Source organism: Aquarana catesbeiana, unplaced genomic scaffold (assembly GCF_042186555.1).
Source record: "Aquarana catesbeiana isolate 2022-GZ unplaced genomic scaffold, ASM4218655v1 unanchor237, whole genome shotgun sequence".
Taxonomy (NCBI): domain Eukaryota; kingdom Metazoa; phylum Chordata; class Amphibia; order Anura; family Ranidae; genus Aquarana; species Aquarana catesbeiana.
In genome coordinates, this window is record NW_027362665.1 from 1499650 (window position 1) to 1512274 (window position 12625).

Sequence of the window (12625 nt, forward strand, 5' to 3'; positions counted from 1 at the left end):
AGAATGGCAGTTCACCTCTTCGGTGCCAGTTTCTCTCCAGCATGTGCCAACTTCGGCCTCAAGTATCTTGCACAACATCACAAGGCAGAATATCCTTCAGCATTAGCTTTCATTGAGAAGAACTTTTATGTCGACGATGACGACCTAACTAGTGTTTCAACAATCAGTGAAGCTACAAATCTAATCCTCGAAGTGCAAGGATTATGTAAAAATGCTGGTTTAAGACTGGATAAGTTCAACTCTAATAAAAGGGACGTCCTGTCTTGTGTAGCTCCATCAGAAAGAGCAACAACTAGTGAACCTCTCAAACTTAACCCAGACTCAACATCAGAAGGACAAGTACTTGGCATTCAGTGGTCAATAGTCAGCGTTGACATGAAGCATTGACCCTCAACTCGTCATGGTATCCTGTCAGTCATAGCTTCTCTTTATGATCCTCTAGGCTTCATAGCTCCCTTCATATTGAGTGGCAAGTGCATTCTCCAGGAGCCTTGTCACATGGGCATCAGATGAAGCACTTCCTGAGAGCTTAAGCCCACGGTGGGAGGCCTGAAAGAGTCTGCAAGCTTTAAGAGAAATTAAGATACCTAGATGTTACCATCCTCCTGACTTCGGTAACATAATGAAGGCAGAACTTGAATTAGAAACTTTCCTAGCTGATAAACAATGTGAGTTTATCCTCAATGCTCCTTCTGCAAGTCATGCAGGTGGAGTCTGGGAGCACCAAATTAGAACCATTCGTAATGTGCTAAGTGCTACAACGGTCCAATGTTTAACTAGACTAGATGATGCTTCCCTTAGAGCACTATTTTATGAAGCCGTGGCCATTGCCAACAGTCGTCCTTTAACTGTTGATGGAATCAACGACCCCAAGTGACCAGAACTTCTAAGTCCAAACCACCTCATCCTGATGAAATCCAAGGCTGCATTACCTCCACCTGGGAAATTCACAAGGGAAGATGTATATGCAGCTAAACAGTGTGACAGTACAGTATTTAGCAGAACAGTTCTGGAGTCGGTGGAAAAGGGAATACCTCATGAGTGTTTCCACAAGACAGAAACGGCACACACCTCAACGTAACCTGAAAGTAAACAACATAGTTATAATCAAGGAAGATATGTTTCTGAGATGCTAGTAGCAGTTAGGATGTGTGACTGAAACTACAATAGAAAAGGACGGTCTAGTTTGTCGAGTCAAGGTTTTAGTGGGTGACAGAAGATTGCAAGATAAGGACTATGTATTAAAACCCTCAATTATTTAACGTCCTATTCAAAAGCTAGTAGTTCTCATAGAATTTAAATGAGTTGCCAGTTTAGTGATACACTAGCATACCACCGCAATACAGTAGCCAGTTACAGAGGTACCTATAAGCTAAATTTTGTAAGACTCATTTTTAAAGCGGCCATGGTTATGTTCTGTAAATAATGTATGACTCTAAGTCATATTCATCATAACATAATTTGGTGGGAGTGTAACTGTCCGCCTGTCACTTTAAACTCTTGTTCAGCACTGACTGAAAAGTGGACCCTTTATTGCCTTCTTCTTGTTTCCCTGGGGAATGTTTTAATCATCAGACACTTCCTCCTTCCTCTAGTTTTGGAGAAAGGAAGCTCTCATTGTTTCAGCATTCACAGGCAAGCAAGCCAGCGATACCTTGTGGGAAGGCGATTGTTTAATGAAGTTTTCTAAAGTTTAAAGTTGCACCCCTTGGCAAGCGGAGCAAGGTATGCAGTAAAGGTGCTTTGTCTATAAAAGTATTTATGTTTTTTTGGCATAAATTGAGTCCATGCTGTTAGTTAAAATATATGCCGTAGACAGTCCGCATCTTTGAACATATAGTCATGTTTCCTTAAATGTTTAATGTTAATTTAGATATATGTGTGCAGATAACGGAACACCACTTTGTAACTCCACATTTGTAATTCTGTTGTAACCTCCTTTTTGGTGATCTCTGTAAACTGATGTATTGTATGTCATTTTACAGTTTTCACGGTGCAAATGGCACCTAAGGTGTTTAAGGAGTTAAAAAGATTAACCTCTGTGGTGTTCAACCCTACTGCACACCTTTGAGGCAAAAGAATAAAAGTACTGCACCCTTCAGAAGCTCTCCTCTCGTTATTTACTCAAAGCCAATGGGGCCGCTACACCGGTGTTCTTTAGTTCTTACCTAGTTAGGTGCTCTGCTAGATCAGTTGTCTCTGAGGATCCTAAAGGGACATTTCTGAAGGAGGACACATGATAACCTAGGTCATGTGATGGATGTTGAGGGTTAACATTGTCTTTGCTTTCTTGAACATGTACCCTTAGCGCTGGGACATTTTCAGAATAAGACCTCATGCACACTGGACATTTTTACAGCGGCTGTTTTTGGCTTCAGGCATTTTTTTTCTGCAGCCAGTAAGCAGCAGGAGGGGGGATGTCCTGTAAGAACGATCAAGTGGCTGAACAGCCACTATGATCATTCTTATGGTGTAGGGAAAAAGTTGAAAAAGAAGATACCTGAATGATGTCTGTAACTGCACCCATTATTCATATATCACCGCTCAAACCCGATGACGTCACATGACGTTGGGCAGGTGGGAGGCGTTTTTTGTGCACTGTGTACACTAAAGGTCTAGCAGCAATTTTCACGTATATTCTATTCACTTGTGTTTCATTTCATTTGTTTGTTCACTTAGTGGTGCGAGGGATCACACTATTTTCTTTAAAGAGAACCTGTCACCAAAAAATCATCACATATGGGACTTTTTGTCCTCTATGTCAGTGGTTCTCAACCCTGCCCTCAAGTACCCCCAATTGGCCATGTTTGCAGGTTTTCCTGTGGCAATTCCAATGCATGCTCTATGTCAGTGGTTCTCAACCCAGGCCTCAAGTACCCCCAATTGGCCATGTTTGCAGGTTTTCCTGTGGCAATTCCAACGCATGCTCTATGTCAGTGGTTCTCAACCCTGCCCTCAAGTACTCCCAATTGGCAACGTTTGCAGGTTTTTCTGTGGCAATTCCAATGCGCAAAATTCCTACGCATGCTCGGAAACAATTCGACGCATTCTCAGAAGCATTGAACTTCATTTTCTCGGCTCGCTGTAGTGTTGTACACACGTTCTTGACGGTCGTAATTTCAGCGAACTTTTGCGTGACAGTGTGTATGCAAGGCAAACTTGAGCGGAATCCCGTCGGAAAAGCCCTCATATCTTTTTCCGACGAGAAGTCTGACGGTGTGTTCGCGGCATAAGAGAGCAAATTTTCCAAGGATGAGGGCTGCTCTCCAGGGCTTAGACTGGGAGGGAATATTGGCATCAATGGACATGGAACAGAAATGAGAATTCTTCAAAGTGATTGTATATAAACTCACTGCAAAGTATTAAAAAATATAAAAATGAAGGAACACTATCATAATTTAAATGTTACAAAGAATATAACAGGATATGTAAAAAGGAAATCAAGGATGAAAACATTCAAAATGAACGAAAGATTGCAAAAGATAGTAGTACAAACCCCCAAAAATTCTTCAAATATATTAATAGTAAAAAGGTCAGGTTTGAGCATGTAAGCCCTTTACAAAATAATCCAGAGTGGGTGACTGGGGACAATGGGAAGGCAAGTGTATTAAATACTTTCTTCAGCTCTCTGTATACAAAGGAGCATGGGGGAGCTCATGTCCATAATGGGGGTGGTAGTGATACAGCCACAAATGATCCTCAATGGCTCAAGAGTGAAATGGCTCAGAAATATTTAGACAGAATAAACGTGAATAAAGCACCTGGACCAGATGGCATCCACCCATGGATCCTAAAAGAATTGAGCTCTGTCATTTCAAAGCCATTGTTTCTCATTTTTAGGGACTCGTTGATGACTGGAATGGTACCACTGGATCGGCACAGGGCCAATGTGGTGACAATATTTAAAAAGGGATCAAAGTCTTTACCAAGTAACTATAGACCTATTAGTTTAACTTCTATAGTTGGGAAGATACAGGAGAGTTTAATAAAAGACCACATAGATGAGTTCTTGCTGTAAAAAAATATTTTAAAGCGGAGTTCTGTAGAAAAAAATAAAAGTCAGCAGCTACAAATACTGCAGCTGCTGACTTTAAAATAAGGACACTTATCTTTCCGGGGCGCCCGCGATGTCCTTACCTGAAGCCGACCCATCCCTCAGCTCAGGGTGCAGGCGCCGCCATTTTCAGTAAGGGAATCAGGAAGTGAAGCCTTGCGGCTTCACAGCCTGGTTCCTTACTGTGCATGCACAAATCCCACTGCACGTCCTGACTCTGGTCCCTGCTGTCTTCTGGGATCTGTGCGTCTCCCAGAAGACAGTGGGGGGGGTGGAGGAGGGGCCGGACATGGCATAGATCGCCGCCGATTCTGTCTATTTGATCTATTGCCAGAAGTGGGATTAAATACTTGTATTAGACAGGTATCTGCTCCCCCCTCCCCATGAAAGGTGCCAAATGTGACACCGGAGGGGGGAAGGAACCGGATAAGTGGAAGTTTCATTTTTGGGTGGAACTCCGCTTTAAGCAACAGACAGCATGGATTCATGAAAGACAGAAGTTGTCAAACAAACTTGATTTCTTTTTATGAAGAGGTAAGTAAAATGTTAGATAGAGGGGTGGCTGTGGTACACTTGGACAGAGGGGTGGCTGTGGACGTGGTACACTTGGACAGAGGGGTGGCTGTGGACGTGATATACTTGGACAGAGGGGTGGCTGTGGATGTGGTATACTTGGACAGAGGGGTGGCTGTGGACGTGGTATACTTGGACAGAGGGGTGGCTGTGGACGTGGTACACTTGGACAGAGGGGTGGCTGTGGACGTGGTATACTTGGACAGAGGGGTGGCTGTGGACGTGGTACACTTGGACAGAGGGGTGGCTGTGGAGGTGGTATACTTGGACAGAGGGGTGGCTGCGGATGCGGTATACTTGGACAGAGGGGTGGCTGTGGACGTGGTATACTTGGACAGAGGGGTAGCTGTGGACGTGGTACACTTGGACAGAGGGGTGGCTGTGGAGGTGGTATACTTGGACAGAGGGGTGGCTGCGGATGCGGTATACTTGGACAGAGGGGTGGCTGTGGACGTGGTATAATTGGATTTTGCAAAAGCATTTGAAATACTTTACCCACATACGGGTAATGGATAAGGTAAAGTCTACAGGCTTGGAAAGATCAATTAGTAAATGGATAGAAAACTGGCTAAAAGACCGAATTCAGAGAGTCGGGGTTAATGATTCTTACTCTGAATGGTGTAAGGTTATCAGTGGTGTACCCCAAGGTTCAGTGTTGTCAGTGGTGTACCCCAAGGTTCAGTTTTGGGACCCTTACTCTTTAATATCTTTATAAATGATATTGGGTCTGGGATTAAAAGTAAAATTTCTGTCTTTTCAGATAACACCAAACTATGCAGTGGAATAACGTCCTTACAGGATGTCTTCAATTTACAAGCCAACCTCAATCCTCTAATTGGTTAACTATGTGGCAGATGAGGTTTAATGTTAATAAATGTAAAGTTCTGCACTTGGGGGCTAAGAATATGCATCATACATACTATGGGGAGTACAACTGGGGGGATCCATAGTGGAGAAGGATCTGGGGGTTTTGGTAGATCATAAGCTCAATAATAGCATGCAATGCCAAGCTGCGGTTTCCAAAGCGAGCAAAGTCCTTTCTTGTGTTAAGAGAGGTACGGACTCCGGAGAGAGAGATATCATCTGTACAATTTATTAGTAAGACCTCATCGGGAATTTGCAGTTCAGTTTTGGGCACCGGTTCTCAAAAAGGATATCGGGGAACTGGAGAAACTGCAGAGAAGGGTACCAAACTGATAAGAGGCATGGATTTTTTTTGCCTTCCTCTGGATAAACTGTGGGTATAGGATTGTGTTTATGGGATTGCATTATTATTTTTTTTGGTTAAACTAGATGGACTCTTTTTTCAACCTGAATAACTATGTAACTATGTAACCAGGTATGCCAATCAGTGCCCATTAGGGATGCTTGTCAGTACCTCCTTATCAGTGCCACCCATAAGTGCTGCATATTAGTGCCTCCTCATCAGTACCCATCAGTGAAGGAGAAAACTTACTTATTTACAAAATTTTATAACAAAGAAAAAGTTATTTTGTTCATATTTTTCAATCTTTTTTTATTTGTAGCACACAAAACAACCCCCCCCCCCCAGTGGTGATCAAATACCACCAAAAGAAAGCTCTATTTGTGGGGAAAAAAAGATAAAAATGTAATTTAAAAAAGATAAAAATGACATATGAGTACAGTGTTGTAATTGTTATTTAAAGTGTCAGAATGCTGAAGATGAAAGTTGACCTGGGTAGGAAGGGGGTGAAAGTGTCCGGTATTAAAGGGATTAAACATGTGGGGAAAAAAAACCCACAAAAATGTCTCTAGCAGTGAAAGGGTTTAAGGAAACGTTCCCCTTCGGGAAGATGTTACATGTTCCTGCAGCGGCTCAGTGATTCGAGTCCTCTGTGTGACAGCAGTGCGGGGAGAAGTTCCCCATACCGGCTGTCACTTTATGAAAAGAGCGCAGCCGTGCCATTCATTCACAGAGTTCTGTCCTTTGCCGATGTCGGCTTATAGTTTTCAATGAACTCCCACTCCCTTTAAAAATGTCCACACCCCTGGAACTGTTTCTTAAACGATGAAGATCAGCCATGGAGTATATCTGAGGTGTATATCAGGGTGTACTTCTTCCCCACATGAGAGCTGTGATGTCCAGCAACATTCATATAGAAGACATTTCCTGCACTCAAGGCACTAATACACCTCAAGGGTTGTGTGTGATCCCTGATGTACAGGAAGACAGGACTTCAGTGAGGAACAATTACCTCACTCAGGACAGGAATAAGGCTTCTCCCCCGTGTGAGATCTCTGATGTTTGGAAAGACTGGACTTCTGTGAAAAACATTTACCGCACTCAGGACAGGAATATGGCTTTTCCCCCCGTGTGAGATCTCTGATGTTTGTTAAAACTAGAATTGTCTGAAAAACATTTCCCACACTCAGGACAGGAATACGGCTTCTCCCCTGTGTGAGATCTCTGATGTTTATAACGATCGGACTTCACTGAAAAACATTTCCCGCACTCAGGACAGGAATACGGCTTCTCCCCCGTGTGAGATCTCTGATGTGTGTAAAGATTGGACTTCTCTGAAAAACATTTCCCACACTCGGGACAGGAATACGGCTTCTCCCCTGTGTGAGATCTCTGATGTGAGTAAAGACTGGACTTCATTGAAAAACATTTCCCGCACTCAGGGCAGGAATATGGCTTTTCCCCCGTGTGAGATCTCTGATGTCTGTTAAAACTGGAATTGTCTGAAAAACCTTTTCCGCACTCAGGACAGGAATACGGCTTCTCCCCTGTGTGAGATCTCTGATGTTTGTAAAGACTGGACTTCACTGAAAAAAATTTCCCACACTCAGGACAGGAATACGGCTTCTCCCCCGTGTGAGATCTATTATGCACATTAAGTTTGGATTTAGAAGGGAAACACTTCCCGCACTCAGTACAGGAAAAGCTCTTCTCTGTTGGAAGGACGGCACCGTCCCTCACAGTCTGAGGTTCCTCAGGACAAGAGGAATACGATGGTCCATCTACACTGTGTGGTGCCGGATGGACATTTGAGGTAGTCGGGTTTTCTCCTGGACTATACTGTGTGATGTCCTCATCTTCTACTTTACAGTCTGCAGACAAAGTGAGACAATCCTCTGAGGTTTTCCTCATCTCCCGTCCATCTACTAAAATAGAGATAAAAAGATTATTACTAGACATGAGCTGATTGGTTCCCCTAAACCAGGACTCCGCCCACATCAGGCAGCTTTGTCTCTGAGGATCTTACAATTTCCCCCCTCAAGGTAACTAGTAAATGGGTCCTCTGTAGGGCGGCAACTAATGATTATTTTCAGAATTGATTAGTTGGCCGATTATTGTTTTGATTAATCCACTAATTGGATAAAAACCTCAAAAAAAGGTTGGTGTATAATTAAGTTAATATTCTTGAATATCTATATACAGCGGTAAATATAAATATCCAGATATATAGTTGGATATTTAATCCACTCTGAGAATAACAGACAGATAGATGTATTATTAGAGGGAGAATCTGCTACATATCAGAATCAGAGATCAACATTATTAAAATATAAAAAAGATGTAAAACGCTGTTTTGCAGATGATCAGACAGGAGTGTAATATAATATGATGGATGACAGACTCCCTTGTCATAGACAGGTAGGTGGGTACAAGCTCCCTGCACCTGATGTCACTTATGCTGGCCGAACACAAACTCATTTTTCTTTCAAAAAAACATTCATCCAATTTTCTAACCATTAGTGGGTCAAATCGGCGTTCATTTTCCACCACAGTGATGGGAAAATACGAAGGAGCAGAACAGAAAACTTTTCTCCATCGAACAAATTTTCACATCGTGTATGTGGTTATTGCTCAGAAGTTAAATTAATTTTATAATTGAATGCTAAAAACAAGTGAAATTACACTCGTCTATTCATTGAATGTACAAATAATTTTCATACAAATACTTGTGTGAATATTCTCATCCAAAAGTCGATCCGTGTATGGCCAGCATAGGACATTTAGTAGCAGCAGCATGATTTTGTTTAATCATCTGTTATGATAGGGATAAAAAAATAGTCCTTTATATTACAAAAACAGCTGATAATCACTACTATAAGGGATTAATTTATACTGTGAAATAGTGAAAGTAATATATCTTATATCATATATATAATAATAAATATATCCAGAAGTAGGATATATGGGGATTTTACCTGGGAGTCACACATGAAGATATATGGAGGTTAGAGGGGGGAGGGGGGACTTTTATATTAAAGTAATACTGAAAGCTGAGACTTTTTTTTCATGGATATAATAATTTTTATATAATGCACAATACTAGTAAACTTTTACTTTATGTAATAGTAATGCCTTCTATCACCTCCAGTCTATCAGCCTCCACCTTCTCTGGGGTCAGATGCTGATCTTCCCTGCACAGAGACCTTAAAGTCATTGTAAATGTTGGATTTCTTTGTTTTAAACAAACTTGTCATACTTACCTGCTCTGTGTAATGGTTTTGCACAGAGCAGCCCTGATTCTCCTCTTCTGGACCCCCCGGCACTTCTGGTTCCTCCTGTCTTCAGAGTTCCTCTATAGGAAGCCACAAAGTATAGTATAGAGTTCTCCTATAGGAAGCCACAAAGTATAGTATAGAGTTCCCCTTTAGGAAGCCATTAAGTATAGTATAGAGTTCCCCTATAGGAAGCCATAAAGTATAGTATAGAGTTCCCCTATAGGAAGCTACAAAGTATAGTATAGAGTTCCCCTATAGGAAGCCACAAAGTATAGTATAGAGTTCCCCTATAGCAAGATTAAAAAAAAACTTCTGCCTTTAGAATGACTTGCTTCCTTCTCTTGCCCAAAACTACATGTCCCATGAGGCATTGCTCCTCTCACATTTAAATTCTCAATTATTTACTGACATATATGGATGGTGTACTGAGCTGTATTTTCTGATATGTAAAGAAAAAATGCATTCTGTATGCAGGCCAATTAATCGACTGACCAACTAATCGATTATGAAAATAGTTAACAGCTATTTTCATAATTGATTATAATAAACATTTTCCTTTAAAGGAGTGACAGTGGTGAGGGGATTATAGGACGAGTGTCCCCTCCCCCTCTATCACTCATTGTCATCTTCCCAACACAAGAAGTCCTGCACTTCCTTATTTAGTCCCTGATTTAGTCATGAATAACAGCGGGGCTGAGCCCCACCAGAGGTCAGAGAGTGAGGATGGGGGGAGAAGAACCAAGATGAAGACTGGACTGATCCTGAAGACCACCATCATTGGGTTATTGACTCCTCTCTCATTATCACTTTCTGTTTAAGGTTCCAAAGTTTGAGGATGTTATCACATTATTATCAACATGTAAAAGTCTGTGGTCCAATCAAATCATCAGATATAAAATGTCCAGCTGGTAGAAAATAGGTGTAAAAGAAGTCAGGACTATGTAATGTACAACTTATTATATAGGATACAACAGTTAGGATTTTATAGTATCAGAATTATGTAATGTACAACATAGAGTATACAGTTCAGGGGTCAGGAACATGTAATGTACAACTGAGTATATAGTGTAAGGCAGCTCTCAAATTTTCCACTCGCCTACTCACATTTTGGGAGTGGAAAATGATGGCTGGCGAGCGTGGGCTGCCTCGAAAAAGGGCGAGCACCACCAGCAGGCGGGGGTTGAAGGGGAGCCGTTGTCCCAGCCAGGGGAAGAGAGGAGAGGAAGAGTCGAGCTGGCTTCAGGGATTGCCCACTGTAACAGCTTTAATTAGAATATCTGGGTTCATTGCGCCGCTCACCGTCACACAGTCCCGCCTTCTCGCCCGGCACATTTGATAGACAGAACATCGGTCCAATGCCAGGAGGCGTCTGGCGAGGAGGCAGGACTGTGTGACGTGGGCAGCGAGGAGGCGGGACTGTGTGACGTGAGTGGCACCGGGAACCCAGCAATTCAAATGAAAGCTGTTACAGTGGGCAATCCCCGCTCTCTGATGATCGGTCAACTCGACTCTTCCTCTGCACAGGTGAGACTGTACTGATGGGCACTGGTGAGACTGTATTGATGGGCACTGATAAAGTTGTTGTTAATATCTTGCCATACCCTGGTATAGGGCAGAAAACCCAAAGCACATACCCCAGGTGCCTATATCTAGTAACATCTATGGTGAAAATGAACATTTGTCTGCCAGCTGAACCCCAGAATCTCCATAAATCCAGTCTAGATACATAAATTGTGTCTGCAGCACAGAGAAGGAAGATTATCCGAGAGAAATACAGGAATACAGGACGGGGAACACAGCTCAGGAAAGTGACCAGGGGATTACAGGCTGATATCACCCAGGCCCCGCCCTACTCTGGACCAATCAGTGAGCAGTATGGGTGGAGGAATGTATTTAGTGTTAACCTCCCTGGCGGTAATCCTGAGCGTGACTCGGGTCTGACTTTTTCTGTCAGGTGCGGTAACCCTGAGTCACGCTCGGGGTAACATTGCAGAGCATCCAGCGGAGCCCTTACCTTCTCCTGGGTTCCAGCGATGCCCTCCACTGTCCTTGGCTGTGCTCCTCTGTGATTGCCAGCGTGATCACCACATCTCACTTCCTGGTTCCGTTCCCTGCGAGCAGCAGCGGTGCACGGGAGCGGAACTGGGCGGGAAATTCAAAAAGTTCAAAAGTTCAAACACAAAACACACATATAAAAAGAGGTGATACAGTGTAATCTGAGAGGATTACATTGTATCATCTCAGATCTCACTGATACAGTGCCCCTTGCCCCAGTGCCCCTTGCCTCCAATAAAATATTGAGAAGATGGAATCCAAAAAGCGCCATTTCGCTACAAAATTGCCTTTGGAGCAGTTGAATGACAGCGACACGGAGTTGCTCCCAGAACTGAGCGATAGTGAGTCGCGGGGAGATTTGTCGTCTGACACTGATCTGACAAGTGACAGCGGTGATGAAGACAAGGGAAAAAAATCTGAAAAGAAAGCAGGTTCTATTGTCCGGATTGTGATGTCGGACTGTGTGCTGGACCTTGCTTCAAAATTTATCACACTCAGGATGTTTATTGAATTTTCTTTGTCTGACAAATTTCTTTAGTTTGTATTACATTATTGAATACAATTATATTATTTAAAGATTTAAAATCATGATTTTGTGTTTCAAACTTTATCACATCTGGAATATCTAATAGAGTCTTGTTTGGTCAGGTTTAAGTAAGTAATTACTAAGAATTGCAGGCCTATAATACATAGCATCAAATTTCCATGCAAAATAATTGTACCGCTTTCAGCACAAAATTCCAGACAGAATCATACCGCCAGGGAGGTTAATGACCCACCTGTACTGATCTCTGTAGGAGTGTCCTCCTCTATAAATGTCCCCGTTATTCCATCCTCCTCCATAGACTGCTGATCATCCCTCACATACCTCTCTTCTTCTTCTGCTTTAACCTCAAATTCTATATCGATTGGATCTCCACTCTAAATCAAGAAAATGAGAGAGAATATCATCTGTAAGATATAAGATTTATTATTGTGACATCACATAAAAAATCCACACATTGTCTCTATAAGTGTGTTTTATAACCTCCATCCCACCAACCTTGTAACAGTGGGGGATGGTGTGATCTTCCTGTGTGGAATCCCGGGAATACAGAGGACGGGGACATCTCTCTGGTGGGTTCCTGGTATTTGGTGGCTCCATCATATCCTTGTGTCCTTCTGATAACTCCTCCATCACTCCATACTCCTCATCCTCCTCTTTATACTCTTCTTTAACATCAATATTATCATCCCTGAGTTTTCCACTCTGAATATATAATAAAACATTCATTGTAACAAACATGCTGTGTATAAATCAGAACTACCAATAATTGTCAATCATCTACCTGATGATGGTGAGGGATGGTGTGATCTTCCTGTGTGGAATCCCGGGAATACAGAGGACGGGGACATCTCTCTGGTGGGTTTCTGTAGTTGGATGACTCCACCATGGTGTCCTGGTACAGATCTTTGTGTTCTTTT

At 42.5% G+C, this 12625-nt stretch overlaps 2 protein-coding genes and 2 pseudogenes across 5 annotated transcripts in view; 2 read left to right on the forward strand and 2 right to left on the reverse strand.

Moving 5' to 3' along the window:
- LOC141122003 (uncharacterized) overlaps positions 1 to 12625 on the reverse strand; it is a 207768-nt gene that overhangs the window by 57183 nt on the left and 137960 nt on the right. The window lies entirely within an intron of this gene.
- Positions 1 to 12625, forward strand: part of LOC141122013 (gastrula zinc finger protein XlCGF66.1-like) — a 152021-nt gene that overhangs the window by 41202 nt on the left and 98194 nt on the right. The gene's annotated exons all lie outside the window — the stretch shown is intronic.
- LOC141122042 (uncharacterized) overlaps positions 1 to 12625 on the forward strand; it is a 68940-nt pseudogene that overhangs the window by 35281 nt on the left and 21034 nt on the right.
- Positions 6146 to 12625, reverse strand: part of LOC141122044 (uncharacterized) — a 46347-nt pseudogene continuing 39867 nt past the window's right edge.